Source organism: Panthera tigris, chromosome C2 (assembly GCF_018350195.1).
Source record: "Panthera tigris isolate Pti1 chromosome C2, P.tigris_Pti1_mat1.1, whole genome shotgun sequence".
Taxonomy (NCBI): domain Eukaryota; kingdom Metazoa; phylum Chordata; class Mammalia; order Carnivora; family Felidae; genus Panthera; species Panthera tigris.
In genome coordinates, this window is record NC_056668.1 from 88274791 (window position 1) to 88299179 (window position 24389).

Here is a 24389-nt window from a genome sequence, read left to right on the forward strand (position 1 = left end):
GCTAATTCCGTATTTCCCTTTCCCTGCAGTTACCATGACTCATTAGATTCAGGTGAGTTTGATAAATTTGGGGGAGGATGTGCCTTGGATGCCTGCAAATGCAGTGATATGTCTGGATCCAAATGTCCTTATCTATAGAAAGAGAGAACTGAACTCCCAGTACCTTTAGTTCTGAAAGCCTACAATTAGCAATGGCTGTGCCACAAAAACAAGGTGATTCAGTAGGGTTTAAAAAAAAAATCACTGAAATTGGATTATTTTGGCAAGCAAAGGCAAGCCTTCCACTGACCACCCAAAAGGATCATTTTGCAAATACTCATTTAAGTGACTAAACAACAGTGATGCAGATCTTTTCTCCTTAAATCAGATTGGAAGTTCCTTGAAGCTAGAACCAATGTCTTTAACTAAGATTGATATTTCCCAGGGGCACCTGGGTGTCTCAGCTGGTTGAGGACAGACTCTTGATTTTGGCTCAGGTCATGATCTTGCGGTTCCTGAGTTCGAGCCCTACATCAGGCTCTGCACCGTCAGTGCTTGGGATTTTCTCTCTCCCTCTCTCTCTCAAAATAAATGAATAAACTTAAAAAAAAAAAAAAAGATTGATATTTCCCAGAACAAAATCAGGAGGCATCTCTCATACTGCTGGACAAATGACCTATCTACGAAAGAAGTTATTATATCCATTAAAAAGAGCTCCCAGCCCATGGACCGCTTTTCATTGCAATTTCTGCCATCCACAGGTTCAATGGAAGAGGCTTCCAGGGACAGACAACGAATAGCAATCGGCAGGAAAAGGTCCAAGAGCATTTTAATAGACAACTGTATAAGGATCCTAAAACCTTGGCACTGGCCCTTTTTTGCCAGCAATATTTCCACAAGAAAACGCTCCCTCCCTGGTAGTCTTTATAGAACACGTGGGTTGAGCACCCGAGGATCGAGCTGGGGGTTGCTGAGCCACGTTGCTTGATCTTTGCACGGAGACCCTTCCCCAGCGAAGCCTGGTGCCAGATGAGCACTGGTCTTGAGGAGACGGGCTGGCTCATCGTTGTAAGGCAGTTCTGGGCCCAGAGCCGTAGCACTCTAGGGAGGCCACAGGCACAGTCTGAGTCCGCAATTCTGTTTTGCCAGAACCAAAGGGGAACAGTGGGAACTGGCTTGGCTGCTTTTCCAGATGCTTTTGACCAAGCAGGATACATTAAAAAAAAAAAAAAAAAAATCTGGCTTGACAAATGCAACAAAGAGAGAAATAGGTTCTATTTGCCTTTTAATTTTAGCTGGGATGTGGTATACTGGTTATTTAAAAGAAAAAAAAAAGGAAGAAAAAAAAACACTATTAACATAGCTTTTCTGCTTCTTTGTTGTAGGCTAGCAGCTTCATCTAGTCAAGAGTCTAAGACTGGCTGTTAGAAGCCTTGGGTTTTTGTCCCCAGTGACCATCATCTCCTGATCCTGACACATGATTTTTCAGCCCTTCACTGTGTGTTTCTATGCCATCATATTAAATTCCTGTCCTCCTCTGCCTCAGAAGGATGTTGTGAGGACAAATGAAATGGCTCCGTGTTACCTCCTTCCCTATTTTTCTGGCACTCTGTGCAAGGACCACACCAAATTCTGCACTAGCAAACAATAGGGTTGTGCCAGAAATGGAAGGAGCCAGAATGGAGCCCGGTAGAAGCCCTATAGGACACCGAGGCAGAGATCCAGCCAGAACTATAACACTCAACTGGTCACAAACTCAGACATCAAGGTTATATCCCACCCCCCAAAATACACACTTATGTGCTCATGTGACCCTCTCCGAGTCCCTCCAGACTTAGCTGTTTCATCACTGGTTGAACTCTCAGGTGCAAAATTATAGAGATTTACATCTGAGATTTTCTTCCTTTTACCAAGGAACAGTCTTTGCTAGCCCTCGAGGCCCTCTTTCGTCATCCAAAGTCCTGGTAGTGAAGGAACTAATCACTTTACCTCACTTGGGTCCAGCTAAGGTATTTTTGCAGCCCTTCGTGGTTTTGACACATCCAACAGAGCTTAGGCAGCCAGGCAACAGGAATGAATTCCTCAAGGGGCCTGAACAAGCAGGGCCCTCCTTCCCTTACGCCCAGGCCCTGCCCTCCCCTCTTCCCGGATGCACTCATCCCCTGAAGAGGTCCCAGAGGCTTCTCCACCGCGGACACCCAGGGGGGAATCAAATAGAAGGGGCAAGACAGAGAGCGATGCTGTTCTTTGCCAGTGTTAATTGTGAGCCAGTTATCTGATCTGCTGTGCCTTGCTCTTTCTGGAAAGGTTTGCATAATTTGGCAATAGAATTCCAAGATTCTCATTTCTTGTAAATTGTGCCTTTGCCAATTGCTTTTGTCAGGACTCCCCATTTCACCTCATGTCTCTGCTCTCTACTTTTGTAAATGCACTGATCTGTGAAAATGAATTAAACAGATTAAAAAGCAGCTTTTCTTATTCATCGGAATAAAAATGGCAAATGCAGACAGGGCACATCCTTGTATGTAGCTCCATGAAAAAAAAATTACTTCAGACAAGAGGGTGGCCTGCCTCTCTCTGTGGAACCAAACCCAGAAAATGCTCTGTGATTCAAGCTGCTCCTGTAATCTAGAGTGATGTTCTACTTAATGACAGCCCACGATGATAATCCAATTATTAGGCTTTCACCAAACCCATACTATAATGGCATCATATATTCTTATAATTAAAGTTGATCTTCATAAAAGCTATTCCCCTTTTTAGAGAGAGATGTTTATAATGTTAAATAACTCTCATCTTATAGACATCTCTCAGTTCATAAATTTGTGGAGCAAATACCCTTAGAAGGAGAAAGTATACAGATGCACGTTATTCACAACAAAAGAAGATTCTAGGGACCATTTTGACCCTCTGTACCGGACCCCAGGTCCAAGCTAAAAGCAGTGTTGGAGGGCCAGGCTCTGAGCGTCCCAAAGCATCATCATGGCACATCATGGGGGTTGAAGGATTTGAACACCCTGTAAGTTTCAGACAAGCAATAGCACAGAGGACCCCCAAAACTGCCCCCCTGCACCACTCCAGTGAGCATCTATCACATTGCAGGCCTCGCCTGTTTGACCATCTCTGGAGATGGGAAGTACATCGTGTGCATACATACTAAACCGGTGGCCCAAAATGCCTTTGTTAAAGAGTTCACACTTCCGTTGTCTTGTTTCTTTGATTAAGGCTGTCTGAGTAGAGGAAGCAAAGAGAGGAGAGAGGAAGCACACTTAGTTACCCAAGCAATGCGCCACCCTCACCACCGCTTGCAAGCTCTGGTTCTTAATTCAAAATGAAGGGTGCAGGGTTTGGTAAACAGTTTCCCCATCTCTGTGCTAGGTACCCCCATGATCTGCAGCAAGGGTTGTCGTGAAGAATAAATAAGATAAAGCGTGAAAGTTTCATGGTTTTGTACACATAGAACAGTAAGTGCTCATTTAAGAGTAGGTATTACCATGGTGATTAGTAGTGTTCTTTTCTCAAATGGGTTTAGACAAATAGAAGATGAACCCAGCAGCCTCACACCAAGGAGCAAGTAAAAGTCTTATGACTGGGTAAGAGCAGAGCCAAAGCAAGTCGTATCACAAGGCAGCAGCCCTTCAAAGACTCAGCACAGCACTCCAGAAGAATGGCAGTGACATTACCCATAGATTCCTTTGCATTTGTTTGCCATTGTAGACTCTTCCCAGAACACTCAGAACTGTTTGCAATGTTTCTCATTTGGGGTCAGACGAATTATTGTGTGGGGCTGTCCTGTGCATTGCAGGACATTGAGCATCCCCTGACTCCCCCTCCCACTAATACCAGTAACACCACAGGGTTGTTGTAACAACCTAAATAACACTCCCCACATTGCCAGTTGCTGCACCAAAGACAGAACTGCCCTGCTTGAGACTTCTCGGTCTTTGCTCGGTAGAACAAATTTCATTATGTCCAGTTTACACTGGGGGAAACTGAGGCATAGAAAGTGATTGACCACATTAATCAGAACACAGACAGTAGAAACATAGGAAATGGCATAATGCATGTCACAAACGCTGATCAGGTGGGACAGGGGAAGTTAACTATATACAACCTCTCCCCCACCCCCTGTAGACATTCACCCAGTGAAAATCAGTCCTAGTGAGTTACTGATAATAGGGCTGTATTTTATTCCTCAGGGTTGAAGACAGAAAAAGGTCAAAAGTACTGAAAAGCACTTAGATTTTCTTTTGGAGTACCTGGCTATAACAATGGGAGGTATGGGGGGCTACAGGGGAGGACAGCATAGGGAAGGAGAAATCACAACTCGAAAGCCTACATACAAGAAAGCAAATCCCTGAAGTGACCCTACACCCATTTGCTCCTCAGGGTTTGAATACTTTGCCCATTCATCTGTTAGCAATAGGTCACAAAAGGACATCTACCGACCAGCATCCAGTTAAAGAGAATTACAAGTTACAAATGCTATAAGTGATATAAACATCCTATTTCCTTTCAGCCTCTCATTCTGTCACGTGGTATTATGGCATTTAGAGGCCTTTTTTTAATTGGAAAGTATTTTCCACTGTTTTATTGAAGTCAGTGAGAGAGTACAACTCTATATAATGAAATTTATTATGCAGCCAACTCTTCAGGAACAGGTTTATTTTAAATAGGGAGAGATACCTGTGTTCGGTTGTGTTCCTTCAATTTTGTGTAAAACAGAGTAAATGGTGGTGGTGCATGTGCCTGTACAGAGATCACAGCTGGTTTGGTCCAGTGGCTTTATTTTGAATCTCTGAATACATTTTCTCGCTTGAAAGGAAACTGTGGCTTCTGCTGTGCAACGAGCTCAGACTTTGTTTTTTGGAAGTCTTCAGAGCTGAAAGCCAAGTTTGACCTGAAGGGCTCTGAGCCTTGATTCCTTCCTGCATGCCTGGGACTCTAAGTACTAAGGAACACCTGAGTTCTTGCTAAGAGAAACAGAGGCTTCTGAATTCCTTCATGTGCCAGAGAAGGTTCAACTTCCACGCAAGCTCATCTATTATTTGGCTGACTTTTCCTCCCATTTGTCCCATCTAGCTGTTATTTTCATTGCTTGGTGAAAAAAAAAAAAATAGAAGTATCCAAATTTGGAAATGTAAAGCTAGGATCACAGAAAACATTCAGGATGATTTCAGCAAATCTAACACACACACACACACACACACACACACACACACACACACACACAATGACAATGGAGACAGAGAGGTAGGGGAAGGGCAGGTGGTGGTAAGGTTTGCATTTAATTCTGAAACACAAAAAAAGTGTCAAAGTCACATGCCTGGTTTTCAAGTCAAACATTTCTGGAACACCAGCTAGCCATGTGCCAACCACTGGGTGAGTTGTGAAGGGAGAGTTGGAGAGGACAGGGAAGATCAGAGGCAACCAACACCAGTCCTTGGACTGTGTAAGGCACCTGTTTTCCTAGTGTGGAAAGGGCCACAGACAGTTCTCACACTTCTCCAGGCCTCCAGGAGCCTGCTGTCTGGCTGGAGGATAAGAGACAAGGAAGTAGGAAGGGAAACACCTCACAGACAGCAAGAATTAACAGTAGGTCAGAGGAAGGAGAGATTCCTCAATAGTTGTTTAGGACATCCGATCTTCAGCAGCCCTCAGCACCTCCTACTATCTAATGACAAAGGAGCCAAATAACTTTTTTAGTGTGAACGTGTAACACTTTATTACAGAACATCCTCTTTTAGAAGTATTCATTAATTTGTCAGCAGTTTCAGGGCTCCTATCATGCTAGCCAGTGGAGAAATACAGATATATTTGGTTGGGACCATGCACTCAGGTTACTTGTTGACTTTATAAATGGAATATTGTTCCTATTCCTCATTCCCACCTTATAGAAGGAATAACCTTCTGTGTACTTTGCCACATGACCTAACAGGAATATGGCATCAGAGAAAGTGGAGTGCATTTATCAACTCCAGTGATGTTGGATTTGGCCACATGACTTACTTAAGCCAATAGAATGTTAGTGCAATTGATGTGAGCCAAGGCTTTAAGTGTATTTGCACAATTTGCCTTGGCTTCTTGTGTTTGCCACTTCTGTAAGAAAAAATTGGCCTACGAACCATTGTTTCAAGGATAATGACAAGGCATATGGAAGAGATTTGTATTCAGTTCTCAAACTAGAGTCCTCCTGAGGCCAGCCCTTATCAATCAAATCATAGCAAACCTGCAGAACAAAAAAGATAAGTGTCTGTGGCTGTAAGCCATTAAATTTTGGGGGCTGTTTGTTTTACAGCATTATGGCAGCAATAACTTATTTTTAACTTATTTTAAGTAGGCTTCACACCCCATGCAGAGCCCAATGTGGGGCCTACACTCACAACCCTGAGATCAAGACCTGAGCTAAGATCAAGAGTTGGGCACTTCATGGATGGAGCCACTCAGGCGCCAATGTAGCAATAACATATTCATACCCCAACCAATAGTATGATGGTGACTCACCCTCAACTATGATGCATGCATCTAGGGTGACCAATCCTCCTGGTTTTCCTAGGACTATCTCTGTCTTAAAACTGGAAAATCCTGCATCCCAGACAAACTGGGACAGCCGGTCATCCTAGTGTCTCCCACCTCCGATTTCTGAATCACTTCAACATCCAAGGTCCTCATTCTGCCACTGACTTTTCTTGCTGGCCCAGACCCAGACCCACCACTTCTGCAGCATCCCCCTGAGTCTGCCTTCTCTGAACAATTTCCCAAATGCTAGACCCATGTCTCTTCTGTTTCTCTGCAAATCTCACCTAGCTCCAATAGCTGCTAATTGCTGATAAGATTTATTTATTACAAGTTAATAGTGAGGTGTTTTTCCAAAAGATGTTCCTTTTTTAAAGACTCATGGAATGGCAACGCCTTAACCCAGGGTTGGCACATACGGGTGCTACTCCTCTCCTCATCCTGCATCCATGGCAGACATCAGTAATCAGTTATGATCCTCTTTCCCATTAAGCCCAGGTGCACATTCAAAACACTGCCCAACACTGTGCTTTCAGTAACCACTTCAAATATATTAGAGTTGGAATAGAAAATGAATCCCGTATGTCAACCCTGCCTTAGGCCAGAAAAAAAATGTAACTCTAGTGGTGAGAATTTCACCTGACACTACTTGTGAGGTGAGGGGCAGGCAGAGTGCAAACAGTAAACAGAGAATCGAGTGGCCAGGAATCCATTTTGTGACGCTGATCAAGTTACTGCAATTTCCCCGGCCTCGGCTTCTTCATTTGTTTCAAAAGAGGGCACAGGAATTTCATTAATTTCATGGCCTTTAGGCTAAGATGTTTCTCTCTGAAATATTATGACTTTAAAGAATTTCTCTGGCATCTTCCAGTTCTTCAGGATTGTGGTTCTATGAACCCATAACAGAGGGTTTCCTTTAGAAACGAGAGATCAAAAATAGCTGTGCTGACAGGACCCAGTGAGACCATGGCTTTTAAAATATTTTGTTTGTTGTAATATATTTTAGAAAACAGAAGGGAAATGATTTATTATTTATCATTATCATCTCATACTCCATCCTCTTCTTCATCTTAGAGCTAGGGCAGCATGACCTCTGTTGGGGGCAAGGACAGGGAGAAGCTCATAAAGATGATTTTCCTCACTGGGTGTTGTATGGAAACCAATTTGACAATAAATTTCATATATTTAAAAAAAAAGCATCACTGAAAAAAAAAATGATTCTGTTGCCCCAAGAAATCAACAATGAAAAAATTGGGAAGTCATCACGTTAAGTTGTTGGAATCATAAAATAAGTTTGAATGTAAAAAGGATGTGAGAACTTGACAAATACCTGAAGCACTTTAAACTTCCATGTATGCATCTCAAATATTGGAGAAACACGTATACCTCCTTTCTAATAAGGCCTAAATGAATGAGGAGGGGAATTAATTATGCTGTAGCGGGGATTCACTATAACTTACTTAAAACATTTAACCTGATGCCTGTCACATTACAAGTGGTTTGCAAATGGCTGTGGCCATTGATATTATCAAAGTTATAAGCTTGTCAGTTGCCTTATAAACTATCTGAAGGAAGATCCTGATCTCTAGGAAAACACCCCGGCCTCTAGGAAAAGGGCAGGCAAGGAGGTTTGTCCTGACCTCGGAGCACTGGAAATGGGCACCCTTGTAAAAAGGATTAGCCATTAGGCCTTCCTGGCCTGGATTAGTATCAGCTAATCCACCTCACTCAGAAACCTTACTGTCATTGCCCCTTATCCTATCCTGATGCCTTGTCGCTGGGAGGAATAATTTGTAGTGGGAACCCAGGGGGCCTGCCCATGGCTAACACAGCTATGCCTGGTGACAGAGGGGCAGGGTGACAAAGTCCAGCTCAGTGATCCAACTGACTCCAAGGACTTGAACAATGTGAGTGATCTTGCCCCTGGGAGGTCCCTGCAACAGGATGACCACACCCCTTCCAAGCAGGTATCTCTCAGGACAGCTCTGTAAATTTCATTTACAGGACATTCTGGGAAAAAACGTGATATGGATGGAAAATCTTAGTATTGCCATGAACTAGGGTCAGAGAAGAGGACTGACCACAAAGGAGAGGAGGGGACTTTTGGGGGTGATGGAAATTGTTATGGATTGGACTGTTCCTGCAAATATGTTAAAGCCATCACCCCCCATACTTCAGAATAGGACTGTAATTTGAAGACAGAGCCTTTAAAAGTGTGATTATATTAAAATGAGACCAATAGGGTGGGTGTCAATCCAATATGACTGGTGTCCTCTTAAGCACCAGAAATTTGGACATCTGAGACACCACAGGACACCCACCCAGAGGATAGATCATGTGAGGACACAGTGAGAAAGCACCATCTGCAAAAGGACTCCGAAGAAACCCAAGTTGCCAACACCTGGATCTTGGACTTCCAGCTCTAGAGCCGGGAGAAAATTCCTGTTGTTTAAGTCACCTAGTGTTTTGTAAAGGTAGCCCTAGAAAATGAATAGGGATATGTCCGATCTTTTTATTTTGATGGTGATTACATGATTATATTTGTTGAAACTCATAGAATTGTATACCTACAAAGGGTAACTTTCACTGTATATAATCACCCCTTAATAAGCCTAACTTTAAAAATGCTACTAGTCAGATTTTTAAAGTTTGCCAGGAATATTATCTCTGTGAAGAATTTCCTAAATAGGACATGTTTTAAAAATACAAATTTAAGTGAAATTAAATAACTAAAAATCAAATACCATTCTTTAAGTTATATTTTCATTTTTCCAATGCAAACAATTCTATACAGCTGGTAATTATGATACAATGCAATCCGTACTGTTAAGGGTTTTTTGTATTATTGATCCATAAATGCTTGCTGGTTCAAAAAGGATAGAATCTTTACCCTTAAAGCTATGTAGCTAATCCATTATCTATTAAAATTAACTGTCAATCTATACAGCCCCACTTATATGAAGGTTCTAAACTGTTTTGTTCATAAGATTATTAATATTAATCATCAATAACTGAACACTTTACTCTTGCAATAATATACATTTGTATTTTAAATGGACAGAGGTTTCAAAATATAAATCACATTTCATGTAAAATGTTTACCTGTATTTTACGTGATTATGGGCATGCTTTGTTCCTATTACGTGTTTTATCATGCTGATTATACATGATAATACAATCATGTAATCATTGATCATGCCAAGTTCAGAACTGCCATGTATAAAATACTGAAGCCGGACACTGGGTTACTCATCCTTAAAGGCCACAGTCAAGGTCAAAGCTAGAGCCAAATAAGCAATTTGGCCAAATACTGTACTGAGATTAAAGCAAAAATTTAGTGCATTCCTATATGAATTGAAATTAACTTCTTCTGTAATTCAGTTTATAATGATAATAAAAAGTGAATCTATAAAAATTCAAAATATTCATTTTGTTAGTGAAGAAAAAAAGCAGACATTATAAATACATACTTCTCATTTACATAAACAAACAAGTCTGCAAATCTACCTCCCGGGACCATCATCACAGTCCTTCTAAACACCCAGTCTTCCATTCCCAAAAACTCAGCCTCCCTTATGCAGCAGACCCTTTCCCTTGACGGGTTTCTAAAGCTATAGTTCTGAAACGACTGAATTAGAATTGCAAGAGAGTAACTATGCCCTTTCCTTTTTCAGCCCTAGAGATTTCTTTTGGGAACTCTTGATAATTTACAAGCAATTTTTGGCAAGGCGGCCCCACCAGCAAGACTGGCATCCTTCCTGGGCCTGCCTGTAACTTCATGACAAATGCTTTAATAATCTGGCTGTTTGCTGCCTCTCACCCTTCAGTGCTTTGCTCTGAAGACATTTGTTTTTTAAATCTAGTTGAGGAAAAGGCCCTGAACAAAGCTGCTTTTTCCATGATTCTTTCCATGGCCTGCCCATGGGTCAGCATTTAGCAATGCCAATGCCTCAAAGCATAATTATTAGATGAGAGATTTCCTCCTGAGGCAACACAAGCTGTTTCCTTCTTTCACGAGGTAAAATGTGTGCCCTATTCCATAATCAGGCAAGTAGGGAAAATTACTGCTTAGCATATGCACAGCCCTGAACACAAATTCTAACACCAATTGGTAACAATATGAACTTAAGTCAGAATAGCCTATTTGCTAGTATGAAAACCCCAGACAGGAAACGGTTTCTTCCTTTTCTACTATAACAGCCCTCATGCACAAGTAATAGTGTCTGAGAGTTAGAGATCTTCTATGAATATTTTTCATTACTTCCCTGGATAGCCACTGCCTTCACAGCAGCAATTACCTAGGTTAGGAAAGTGTATAAAACTATTCCTGCAGATCATCGATTTGGGTCCATCATTGCAACATGGGAGCTAACTAGAGCAACCCTAAAGCTAAAATAGCACTCAGTAGAAAGAGAGCTAGAGTTGGCCAGGTTCTGGTCTAGCTCTTCCTTGACCTGACCATGAGGGATTGAGCAAATCCCTTACCCTCTCTGAGCCTCAGTTTCCTCACTGTTGACTGGGGAGAGTAACATGTGGAAGTTCTCTGAGAGCTGACGTGCCATCCAAGCATAGGAAATGGTAACAGAGTCGCAGCACAGTTTGCCATCAAGCCTAAATAAAGGTAGGAATGGCTCAGCCCCTAGTCTGGTGCTGCAGTGTGGATGTGGCTAGGAGTCCAGAGACCCTCTTACCGTTTTCACCTCTGTGTCCTTATGCAAGAGGACTTCTCCTTTCCCTGCAACTTATGCTTTTGGAAATGAATTGACTTTTTCAGAAATTATTTGGACTCACAGAAAGCAGTCCCAGGGTACATACACCTGATTCTTTAGACAAGTGCTTCTTCTCTTATAGGCATTAAATTCAAGATCTTGAGGCTTAAAGATAGGAAGACTTTCTCTTCATATTCTGTGGTGGTTAAATAGTGGCATCCTTTAAGAAAATGGATTCTCTTGGCCCCAGATAGTACAATGTTCAGATTTACAAACTTTTATTTTATTCTCTCTGATGAATGCATAACAATATGTAGTGGAGATACAATCAGAGATACTTTCAGACCTTGAGAGACTGAGTTATAAGAAGTTAAATATAGAAACAGATGATGTGGAAGCATTGTTCAAGAAAGGAAGAAATGTGAAATATAAGAAAGGTAATGAGCTGAATGAAGTCAAAGTGGAACACAGAAATTTAGACATTAAAGAAAGACCAATGACAAATGTTTGTTGAGTAAATATTTATCTTGGGGAAATCATCAGAGAGTGCTAGAGTTTAATTACTAAAACCTTCAAGAATTCATGGAATTCATCTAACAAGCTCTTGTTGAAACCGGCTGCTCACCATGGAAGCAAAATGCAAGAGAAGACGTGGATAATCTGGGTTCAAGTCCCCATGCTGCCTCTTAACTACAGAACTTTCAGCAAGCGACTCAACTTCTCTGGGCCTGGTTTCCACATCTTTAAGGTGTATGGTTAGACTAGATCAAAAGTACAAACTGGAGATTCATAGGCCGAACGATCACTCAATGAACCAAAACTTAAAACATTTTGGAAATATTACATAGAAATGTAGATTTCTGGATTTTCCAGAAAAGTTGGAGTAGCCCCTGACATGGGGTCAACTTCCTGCATAGCAGCAATAGGGCTGGAGCTGATTGTCTGCACCAGGATATTCTCCTCGTTCCCTTGTGGTGCCCGGAGTCTTCAAACGTGCATCTACCTATGCTCTTACACTTTGCTCTGCTTCTCTCACATCAGTTACATGCCTGGGCACTGGACCATTTATATTTGTGACCCTAGATAGCTCTTCTCTATCAGCCTGTTGTTCTCAGACTTCATAATTCTTTACAGGTCTACATGGGGAATGAAGGTTCCAGAGCAGTAAATTCTCTTCTTCCTCTATAATTTCAATCATCCCATTAGAGAAAAACACTTCAAGATTTGGATCTAAAAAATTGAAGCGAACACACTGATGATCCAAAAAAATCTTTAAACCTTCCACCTCTCACATGTTGCCATGGTGTTTATTTTAGCTTTCCGCTCATCCATTTTGCTTCCTGTCCAACTTGATTTCTGTTTTACAGTCACATTGCGTGGACTTTGCACAGTAATTAATTTCATAGTATAACATAAAACTGATTCCTTCAAACTGAACACATCGGAAAGCAAAAATGCTTACTTAATGAGAATAGCTGGATGCCAAAGATGGAATTCTTGAAGCTTCTTAGACAAACCTGAAGGACTTCCTGCAAACACTAAATCTTTGTCTTTTAGCCCTTTTGAAAACGACTTCCATAAAAGAAAATCTATTTTGACCAGACCGCACACAAACATGAGGTTAAAAATGTTTGCCTGACACTTTCCAATACCCCTGCTTTGAATGCAGCACTTTGTTTTGCTGCCATATTTCCTTCAAACGATGTGCTTTGTGAAAATTTTAGATTCATCAAAATACCTATGAGCAGGTTTTTTTTAGCAGAAAGTGTTAGCTAGCTGCTTGCATGCTTTTGAATGTGAGAGATTTTACCATATGTTGCCATATCATTTAGATTATGTCTAAGCAATGCCAAAAATCTGGAGGGGAAAAAAAAGGGGGAGATTCTATTATCTACATGCTTTATTTGCAAGTCACCAAACAGATCACCCAGCTGTGTGGCACCATATAGCTAAAACATCTGGGTGATTAGCTGAATTATTCATTTTCATCAAGATATTTTGTCCTTCTCTAGACAATATTTGAGCTTCACACACGGGCGTGCATAGTATATGCGTATGTTTATGTACACATATGTATTTCTAAAAGGACAGATTTAAGCAATTGATTCAAAGATGAAATGCAGGGTCATAATCTTCCCTCACCTCCTGCTGGACATTTCTGACCACTACTAGCTCTTTTCTATCTGTTCCCCTCTAACCCTCAGAGTCAGGTAAGGGCAAAATTGAGCAGTCAGCTCCATAGAGCCCAGGAAGAGGGCAGTACCCTCACGTTCCCTGCAATCCAGAGCTAAGAGTTATGACCCAAAGCATGCATAAATGCTGGTAGCTGAGGCACGCCTAGTGGCAAGGCCTGGAAGAATCACACGACTACATATTACTATTCAAGAAGCATATATTATACACTAGACTTCATGTCTTCTTTACCTGAATTATCTCATTCATTTCTCACAATAATGCTATAAGGAAGAACAACTATTCCCTACCACCTTTTTTTTTTTTTTTTTTAAAGAGGACTCAGAAGTTAAGTTACAGTAAGTGGTAACGTTTGTGTTTGAAGACAAGTCAGACTTCAAAAACACACAATGCAGCCACACTGTCTGGGTCTGGATCGCATCTGGCCCTTGTCCTCAAAATGGCACTGGAGCACTTTCAAAGCATGCCATTGCAGGCCTGAGGGTAGTTCTGGTTAAGCCCCTTCCTGGCAAGACTATAAAGCAGAGTGACAGTGACAACCATACCTGTCTTGATCCAAACCTTCACTGCCGAACCTTAGTTAATTCCCTAAAATCTCTGGGCAGGGTTAGAGTAGAAGTGGGAACTACAGTTAACGGTTTTCACAACCACAGCACACACCATTTGAATCACTAACATGGGCTGGGCACAGCCTGTTCTGCCATATTTCCTGAATTTTCTAGCAAGTTTGATCTCAAATACTAGCTCTCATTGCCAGTCTATTTGGATTTGGAATGTGTAAAATTAGGCCGCTAAGCCCCATGGGAGACTGTGACCTCATCAACCAGCTTGGTATGTTTCAACTATTTGAGTCATGGGCAGCTGCCATTATTTTTTAATGTTCACTGTAGTACTTTTAATATAACTCCTCCATTCAACTTTGTGTTTAAGGAGGCACTTCTCCAGAAAAAAAAATAATGCATTTTTTTTCTGTTGTTCTTGGAATCTAGGCAGGCATGATATATCACACCATGGTACCATGAGGGAGACAATAGAAGGAACTGAACACAGAAAACTTTAGAAACCAAACAAGCAAATAATTGTCATCCCAATTATTTCATTATGGCTGACAATGGAATAACACAAAGAACTGAGTGGCTCCCAGAATGGCACGACAACCATAAAAAACTCAAGACACAAAGAGTATTTCTCAGAGACAGCAGAATTCATACAATATGCAATGTACAGTAAAACCTTGTTATTCTGATCACTGCTCTTTTTTCCCCAAATAGTATGTAATTCAAAACAATTCCCACTCCTCAACTGCCTAGACTGTCTTATTGTTATTGTACTAAAATACAAGCTCATTTTAACCTGGCTAATTCAAAGTCAAATTTTGCAAGCCCTTTACATGGTAACTAAGGAGTTTTACTTCCCCTTTGTTTTATCTCCTGGGGTCTAACTACCCCCACATCAGTTCCACAAATATAAGTTTGCAGAGTAAAAGAAAGTCACCACACTGAACAATAATAACATATGTGGGAAAATGTTAAATATCTGCTCTTTTGTGACATTCCAATTTTTTTTTTTAATTTGCCCTTATGTTTAGATGAATTCAACTATAACCTAAACATATTCAAAGTATATAATTTATGGAAAGGAAGAAGGAAAGAGAGTCAATTTTTCACTGGTAATAAGATCACTAACATCTCACAATAATAGCTCATAATAATACAATTTATTGGCACTAGCTTCATGCAAAGAACTTTAAATATATTTTTATAAGAGTCCTCACTCTGTCTCCATTTCATTGGTGGAGAAAGAGAGGAACTGAAAGGTGAAACAACTTGCCCCAGGCTATGCAGTCACTCAGTGGCTGGACTCAGCTGGACAGAAACTGAAGCCTCTGTTTAAGAGGACACCAGTGATAGGGCACCTGGGTGGCTCAGTCAGTTGAGCGTCTGACTTCGGCTCAGGCCATGATCTTATGGTGTGTGAGTTCGAGCCCTGCATCAGGCTCTGTGCTGACAGCTCGGAGCCTGGAGCCTGCTTCAGATTCTGTGTCTCCCTCTCTCTCTGGCCCTTTCTCTCTCTCTCTCTCTCTCTCTCTCTCTCTCTCTCTCTCTCTCTCTCTCTCTCTCAAAAATAAATAAACACTAAGAAAAAAAAATTTTAAAAAAAGAGGACACCAGTGAGGCTGTGAAGTCCGGAGGCAGGATACCATCTTCTTTCCACCCCACTTGCATAGCACCAGCACCAGACCTGAGGTCACCATCCAGCCTCATGACAAAACTGAAACCCCTAGGTTTCCCATTCCATCCCCAATTTGCCTGTCCCCAAACATTAGAGAATTTCCCGATCCCAAAACAATAATGACTTGTTTAGCAGCTAAGCAAACTCCGAGAGCATTTTCCAGTCAACACTTTGAGAACAGGAGAGAAGGGGACAACTTCTACATCAGGTGTTCTACAAGGACTTCATCATACTCACCGCCAGCACAGAGGTAACTCAGATCCTAATCAGGGGCTAGCTGATTCCAGCTGTTGCAGTACATTCTGAAACCTGCCTGTTCCTCTACTTAGAATATTCAGTGGGGTCCTCATAACCCTTTTCCCCCAACATAATTTTGACTGGACACAAACTCCCAATGCCACACACCTAGGTTATTAGATGAGCACAGTGGATGCTCTGCCACTTGTACATGTTCCTTGCACCAGGTTGATGTTCCCAGCCCCAGCATAATGCTCATCAGTGCCAATCAACACACAACTCTGCCCATCTCAGGAGAATTGCCCTAGGCCAATTAGAACTGCTTTACTTTGGAAGTTGGGCCAGTAGCCAATGATCTACTACCTTGGGCACAGTAGGCTGGCCCCTTACTTTAAGGAGCAACCATCTCTGGAGTGCAATTTGCTACCCACATCCCCCCAGAGGTCCCAGCTGAAGCTAGGCTCCAGCTGAGAACCCATTTTTTAATTTCTTCCCCTGCCCTTCTGCTTTCTTCACTCTCCTGAGGGCACCTCCTCCATGTAAATCATATACACAGAAATTGTGGTCTCAGGATCTCCACCTAGAAACTAAGACCATAGTCTTACCTGCTCTCCCAGACCCAAAACTCTTAGTTCACCCTGCCCTACCCACTGCTTGTAAAATACCCTTCCTCAAGTAAAATCATAAATTCACTCAAGATCCTGCACTTCTCCTTCCTGCCTAAAACTCCGCAGTCTGACCAACTCCAAATTTCTATAAAAGGCATCATGTGGTATTTTTTAATCACTATATAAAACTTCTCCTACCTATAGAAATAGAAAATCTTCATAACTTATCATCATGTTCCTGAGCAAGTTATGCCAAAAATTCACTAGATTTTGTTCTGCCAATGTAGCTTCACGTTTGTGCACCAGGAAGAATGAACATGCTTAGGTTTAAGAAGCCTCCTGAATCACTCCATTCCCTCTGGGGACTGAAGAGCAGACTTGCCCCTGGTGCAATAGCTAATAAGATTACCTGGACCAGGACAATTGCCTAGTGAAGATTAATAAGATTCATCTTCAGGTTAGACTGTGAGCAAAATTTTGCAACAAGTTGCAACCTCTGCTTTCTTGGCTCTGAGACCAGGGCACCCTTCCAATTATGGGATCATGGGGACTGGACATTTCTTTTAGAGATTAATGGTAGGTGCACATGCATGCCTATAGGCATGGGCATGTACACAAACACACACAAGTAGCTCCAGCTTAGGAAGGGATAAGGGCTGCAAGGTATGATGGCCTGTACACTTAGAAATTTTCAAGAGCTAAAAAGCAATGCATATCCTATCTAAATAAGGTTTGAGTATTGCACTGAGTGGGCATTAAAACCTTATATGAAGACGGTTAATGAGCTTCAGACTCTTACTGTAATGAAAATTCTATCCTGTCATTATTAAAAGATTAGTTATCTAGTCCAGAGAAGGGAGATCAACCATCGTAGGAGACAGATCCCAAAAAAACGGGTATTTTCTTTTTCACATATACCTGCCTTGTTTTGCAAATTCCCTTTCAGAGTAAATCCTTTTCCATTTTTTTTAATGTAGGTGCTATCTTGCGATCTCCTTTTTATTTTTTTTTAACTTTTTTTTAATGTTTATTACTTATTTTTGAGAGAGACAAAGCATAAGTGAGGGAGGGGCAGAGAGAGAGGGAGACACAGAATCCAAAGTAGGCTCCAGGCTCTGAGCTGTCAGCACAGAACGTGATGCAGGGCTCGAACTCACAAACTCTGAGATCATGACCTGAGCCGAAGTCGAACACTTAACTGAGCCACCCAAGTGCCCCTTGCAATCTCCTTTTTAAACAAAAAGAGGGCTGAACTGGAACCAGGAAACACAGAAACTTGTATGTGACCTTGGACAAGTCATTCTCTCTCTCTAGGCCTCACTCCCATCATCCATGAAAAACAAGGCACTGGACCTTAAGGTTGACTTAAGGTCCTGCCTTTTGTTAATGTTTTAGGAGCTTTACTGGAAGCACAGCAATATAAGCTTGACATCTTAGGATCTAGTGGCAAATGACCTGGGTTCATATCCCCAATTTACCACTTACTGTTTATGTCTTTGGGTAAGTGTTTGCTAAGCCTGTTTCATCCTTTGTAGAATGGTGATAAAATGAGTACCTCTTTCATGGGGTTGGAGTAGGGATTTAATGGCATAAATATATAGAATGTGCTTACAATTGTGCTTAGCACATGCAAATATTCAATCAATATTTAACTATTGTGATTCATCCTCATTTACCAAAACAAAGACTTAGCAGATTGATTGCCCCACTAGAAGACATTAAGCATTGGTAGCTCCAAATAGAACACTATCATTTATCAAGAATTAAGTGCTAGATGTTATCTAAAAAATTACATAAATTATCCCATTCAAACCACATCAAAATTATATAGGGTTCAAATATTTTCCTCTATTTAAGGATGAAGAAACTAAGGAGCAAAGAGGCCAAAAACAAAAAACAAAAAAAAACTTGCACATGGTTACACAGAGTACATTTTTCAGTACTTCATAATCAGCTCTCCAGGACAAGAAGCCCTAATTTATAGCATGTGCCATTTTCTTTGGTGTAAATCCTTCCACCATGGATAGTTATATGCTATGCAAGTGGCGTCACTGAATACAGAACTGGGAGGAGATGGGCACAGTTGGCTCTCACGAGCCTGTGGAAGTGTTCCACACCCTCCTGGATGTGCCTGGAATGTTGTGGAGTGAGCAATCCCTGCCTAGGCCACACCATTGACTTCTTTGTGGCATATTCATGCCCCTCTATTCCTGTGGCTCAACACTACTCAGGATGCAAAGTCATGCATACTCCTAATAAAGCATCTAATTTTAAAAACTCAAAACTCCTATTTTGCTTGTGTTTTACAGTGCAAGTTTGAATAGTCTGAGCTTATTAACTACGCTTCCATTTTCTTTTTATTAGTGGAAGGAAACAATTGTTTCACTTCAAAAAGACTTAGAATTGATTTCTCTTATCTGCTTCTCTGTGTACCACAGTTAATATCATAATTTGCAAGGTATAATAAACAATGTTAAAAACATTTTTTTCTCTTCATTTATAAATTTAATCTAGTCATCAGCAATATATAAATTTCTTGGTTGGTATGTTTCAAAATGTTTGGATTGCGTAATTACTGTATATGATGAAATTTTATATTATGCATTCTTTCTTATTGAGTATTTTATGCAAATTAATGTTTCTCAGTTGAAATTGTTGATTCATTTCTGCTAGCTTATTAATAACACATTACCAGATGTTTCTAAATCTCTCCATACTATTCCAGTTTTTGATCAAGCCTGACATACAGAATTTCACCAAAAGAACCTTTTCTTTCTAGCCTTAATTTAGAATATGCATTGACTTAGCATTTAAATTTTTACTATAAGAATAAATAAAAATATTCTCCATTTCTAATCCTTTGTGGTGACTAAAATACCATTTTGGGTACCTTAAAGCAGCTATAGGGGGGCGCCTGGGTGGCTCGTCGGTTAAGCATCCGACTTCGGCTCAGGTCATGATCTCACGGTCCGTGAGTTCGAGCCCCGCATCGGGCTCTGTGCTGACAGCTCGGAGCCTGGAGCCTGTTTCAGATTCTGTGTCTCCCTCTCTCTCTGCTCCTCTCCTGTTCATGCTCTGTCTCTCTCTGTCTCAAAAATAAATAAACGTTAAAAAAAAAAAATTAAAAAAAAAAAAAAAGCAGCTATAGGATTTTATTCACAGATAACATGCTGGTAGCAAACAAGGTGTCAAAGTTGAACCATGCATTCTCCCCAAGCCACTAGGTTTCTTCTACCTCCAAGAATCTCCAGAATTTAGGAGCCACCATTCTGTTCTCAGAATGTGGTGGTCAAGGCTTGAGTCGAGGGAGCCTCCCTAAGCAGTCTCTGTCAGCATTAAGAAAGGCCAAGTCCAGGGTTCAGGAGGCCTCTTATGCCCTACCCATACCCTTCTCAGCTCTGCAAGTCCTGGAAGAAAAACTTGGGCTGCAGGTAGATGTTGTCTTTTGCATTTTCTTCCTCATTTTCTTTTAGTACCCAACGCCTCCTTCAGAAGTCTCAGCCTCTGAGATCCTTGAATAAACTAATTCAAGATTTGTACTAATAGATTAGTAACTTGAGAGTATCCTAGACCCCAGTACCAAATGTCTTCATTTTAAACAACTGTGGAGAAAGGGCCATAATTGGCCCAAAGAAGAGGTTGCTTAAAGGTAGGATTCAGGGACTGTCACACCAGAAAGTTTTTAATGGGGGGATATCTCCCAGCCAGTCTTCAAAAGCACATCATATCCACAGGTCTCTACCCTTCTAGGGCATCATCTCCACTTCCATGCCCCCATCCCCTCCCCACTGTGTTGGCCCCTCACCTCCACATAACAACCAAACAGTAATTATTCATGCACCAATGATAACCTATCTTCTCCCTTTAGAGAGGAACAATATCCAGCTCTTCCCCCTTCTTCCACTGTTAGCAACAGCTAGTATTTACTAAATACCACAAATTGCCCCAATTTCTAAATGCTTTACACACATTAAGTGATTTCATTCTCATTCCACCTGTGTGAAATAAGTACTATAGCCACCACCCCCCCCCACCCCCACCCCCCCCCACCCCCGCTTTTCTTTTTTACATGTGAGAAAACTAAGACACAGAAAGCTAACTAGCCAGGTGCCCACAGCTGACAGGTGGCAGGGCTCATCCGCTCTGGCAGCCAGGCTTCTAACTGTATTCTTGACCACCACACTTGACTGATTTTGCAGGCCACATGTGATGTTACTCCATTAACCTTTCCTCATTTTAACCTGAGGAATTGGATCACATCCTCTCCCAGCCTGTTCCCTCCCTGACGCTGAGTCTCTCATTCAGGTTTCGGTCACTTTGCCATCTCTATTAACCTGATGGCAGAAACTCTCATTGTAATCATCATTTTCAACACCATGGGCTTCTTCTATATTTACAGGGCACAGAACCAGACTTTTCCCCCACCACTGGTGAAAATTGTTGAATATTTTTAACAAGGCCATCTTGTTTTTCAAAAGAGAACAAATTGGAAGAAGGAGGTGTTTTTTTGCCCAGCTTCATTATAGAACTAGGTTGCATCAGGAGACCTGTGTCTATTTCTGCTGGAGCTGTTACTTCTCTGATGCTTCAAAAGAGCCTTGCCCCTCCTGATGCTGAGTTCTCTTCCCAGGGGAAATGCAGGCAAAAACACTGCTATCGGATGATCTTTTTAAAAATTCTATTCATTTCATAGTCATTACTTAGCACTGGTTTTACTATTAATAGTGAAATTCAAGGAGAACCTGTGAGAAAGGACAGGGTTGGACTGTATATTTAAAGGTAAAAAAAAAAAAATGAAGAAACAAGAAGATTTCATACTGAATTGAACTTTCCAAACAATACTTTATAGAGATGAATACAGAAGAATTCATTTGGTTGTACAACAGGTACTGAAAACTGAACTACTTAAGAGACCAATCACTAATTCAATAATTCAGCAAATATATATTGAGAGCCAATTGTGTAAAGTTCACTAAGCACTTATTTTTGTGCCAAGAACAGTGTTAAATACTATACATCGATCATCTTATTTAACTCTCACAACCAAATCTCTGAGCAAATATTATTCCATTTTGCAGATGAGAAAACTGAAGAGGGTGAATAACTTGCAGTTGATGGCTGGGTTGTGCAGCTCATAAATTGGCAGGACCAAGATTTAGGTCCAGATTTGTCTGACCATATAGCCCCAAATTCTTAATCATTATGCTTTTACTATCCTCCAAGAAGGGAAATAAGAAAGAGAAATAAGAGGTATTTATTGCTCTCAAAGAGCTCACCAGCTGATAGGGAAGAGGACACATTTAGGAATGACCATAATGCAAGGGGGAGTAGAGCACATCACCCAGGAGAGGAAGATACTGGCATCTAAAGGACCTTAGAAGAGGAAAAGAATATTTCTGGCCAGAGGGATCCCAGCCAGCTTCATGGAAGAAGTGGGATTTAACTGAGTTCTAAGAGATTTTAACCAAGAGGTTTGAAGAGAGAGCATCCCAGCCAAGGGGATGCCCAGAGAAGCAGAAGCTGGGAGGATAAGTCTATAAGGACCTTACAGAAACAGTAAGAAACAAACCAAGTCATGCTCACTACTAATGTCTCTCGTCCTTCTAATAGATGCTCAGGAACATGTAAAATAAATGAATTAATTTAAGAAAGATAAGTAGAGAACAGGCTTTGGAAGATGAGTATCAGAGTAAGAGATTGGATATTCTTCTGTGAGCAACGTAAAACATAAAACTTTCAAGAGAGGGACACAATCTGAGCTTTACGTTAACTAGTCCTGTCAAAGGACAGATTGGCTTATAGAGAAACTCAAAGACAGGAAGCTGATCAACAGTCTGCGCAAGAAGGAATGAAGGTGTTAGCCATTAAGATAGAGAAGAGGAATGGACTGCAAAGAGCTAAACCCAGAAGAACTTCCTCTTTCCCTATAGCCCCTCTTTCTTCACCCCATCTGCATGCAATAGAAAGTGCTTATATTGATGCAAATAGCACTGGGTGTGAATAGTGCTTCAACAGAAAAGGAAAAAGAAATATTTCATTAATCATCTTAATATTGTATCTCTATGCTCAACCATTGGATATTCCCAAACATTGGCCTGGAAGTTTCCAAATATCTACATGTTGGGAAATAGTTAAAGTCCAAATATCCCAATTTTTGACTGAGGTGGGTTTTTGTGGGGGCTTTTTGTTGTTGTTGCCTCAGGGTTTCTGTGCTGGATAAAGCCAAGATCATCTTCAAATTACCACCAAAGTAACATTTCACCAGTCAATGGTCATCTTTTTCAACTTTCTGCCCTGATAAGGGTTTCACCTACACTCATCTAAGCCTGAGAGTGTTGGTCACATTCTCTAAATTCTGCAGAAAAAAACAGGCAACTGTGGAGTCTGGCCCTGCATCCTACAGTTTCACAGTCGGGAAAGTCTTCACTGTTGTTAGTATCCCATTTCAAGTTCAAAGAATCTCAGCAAAATACTCCATATTGAAATATTAGCCAACACCAGCAAGATGATGGAGTAATGGGGCTACAGGAGACCAAAACAAGACCTATTGTTTGGTCTCCTTCCCTATTCTTCCTGGAATAGAGAACCCAGAAGAATATGGGCCACATGTATCCAGTTCCTTTCTTCTAGGCTCACTGTTTCAATGTGCCATTCTGTCACAGAATGGGAAAAGAGGGAGGCTAGATAAGTTCATCCCAAACCTTCCCCTCTGTGGAGTGAAAGCTCCTTCTCAGTGGAAATACACTCAGATCTGAGATGAGTACCGATTGATAGGAATTATGTCCACCCTGTATTATTAAGTGAAGACTGCTTCAAAGCAAAATTGGAGAGGGGAACTATACTTCTACTCCCAAGCGTTAGCCATGCTTAATTCTTTTAAGTGGGATTACGAGTATTTCTTTAGTCTTCTTTTTCTTTACCTATACTTTCACATTTATAATTAAATAAAAAATTTCCTCTTGCAACAACTTTTAGTTTCAAAATTGTAACAAGTACAAAAAATATATTGACAACAGCTGAGTACTCAAACCTTTATGGCATAACAATTTTGTGGCAGTGCCATGGTTTACCAAAAGCAAGGCTGGGACACAGCTGGAAGGGTCTGGAACAATTCCCCAGCCCAAGGCTCCCTACTCCTGATGCTACCATTCATCTCTACCACCATCACCACCTATAAATAGGACACATGAGGTCCCCAACAGATACTCAATTCCCCCCACCAGTAAGAGCCAGAAACACAGAAAGACCATCTTCATTCTCTTGTCTCCCAACATACTGTCCTCCTTGGTCCAAACCCTCATCTATTGAAATTATGCCCATCCTAGTGGCCACAGAGGACACTTCCTCATCACAGAGATGCCTTAATCCAGTGTCCTCTTCCCTGGACAAGTTACAAGTTTCCTTAGCAGCAAACTTTCCCAACATGTTGAGCTGTCTTCCAATGATCAGTCTAAATGTTGCCTTCCTCATAAAACTTATGAATGCCATGTAAGAAACAGACACTGGAAAGAACATGATCCAACCACACCTCAACTGGCTTTCTCCTCCCTGTGCTCACCCCTATGATTCAACTACAAAGAAAACAAACCAAAAGACATAATCCCTTTCAAGGTCTTGTATCCTTTGTAAGCAAATCTGTCACAAATGGAATGTATTGCAATTTAATTTCCTGATGGCATGTATTAGAATGAGGTCAGAATGTATTTTTCAAAATGTTGAATCATTTTATCCATTTTCCCTGCTAAAGCATCTCTTCAATGCATGTGCCCATTTAAAACTATTTTCTTTAACTATTCTCTTTAAGTACCAAGAGCAATGATTATAACTTCAATAAAAAGTAGGATGTTGACCTATACTTTTCTCATAATTGGCCATTTCTAAAAGAGATCAAAGTGATTTGTAAGTCATACAGACA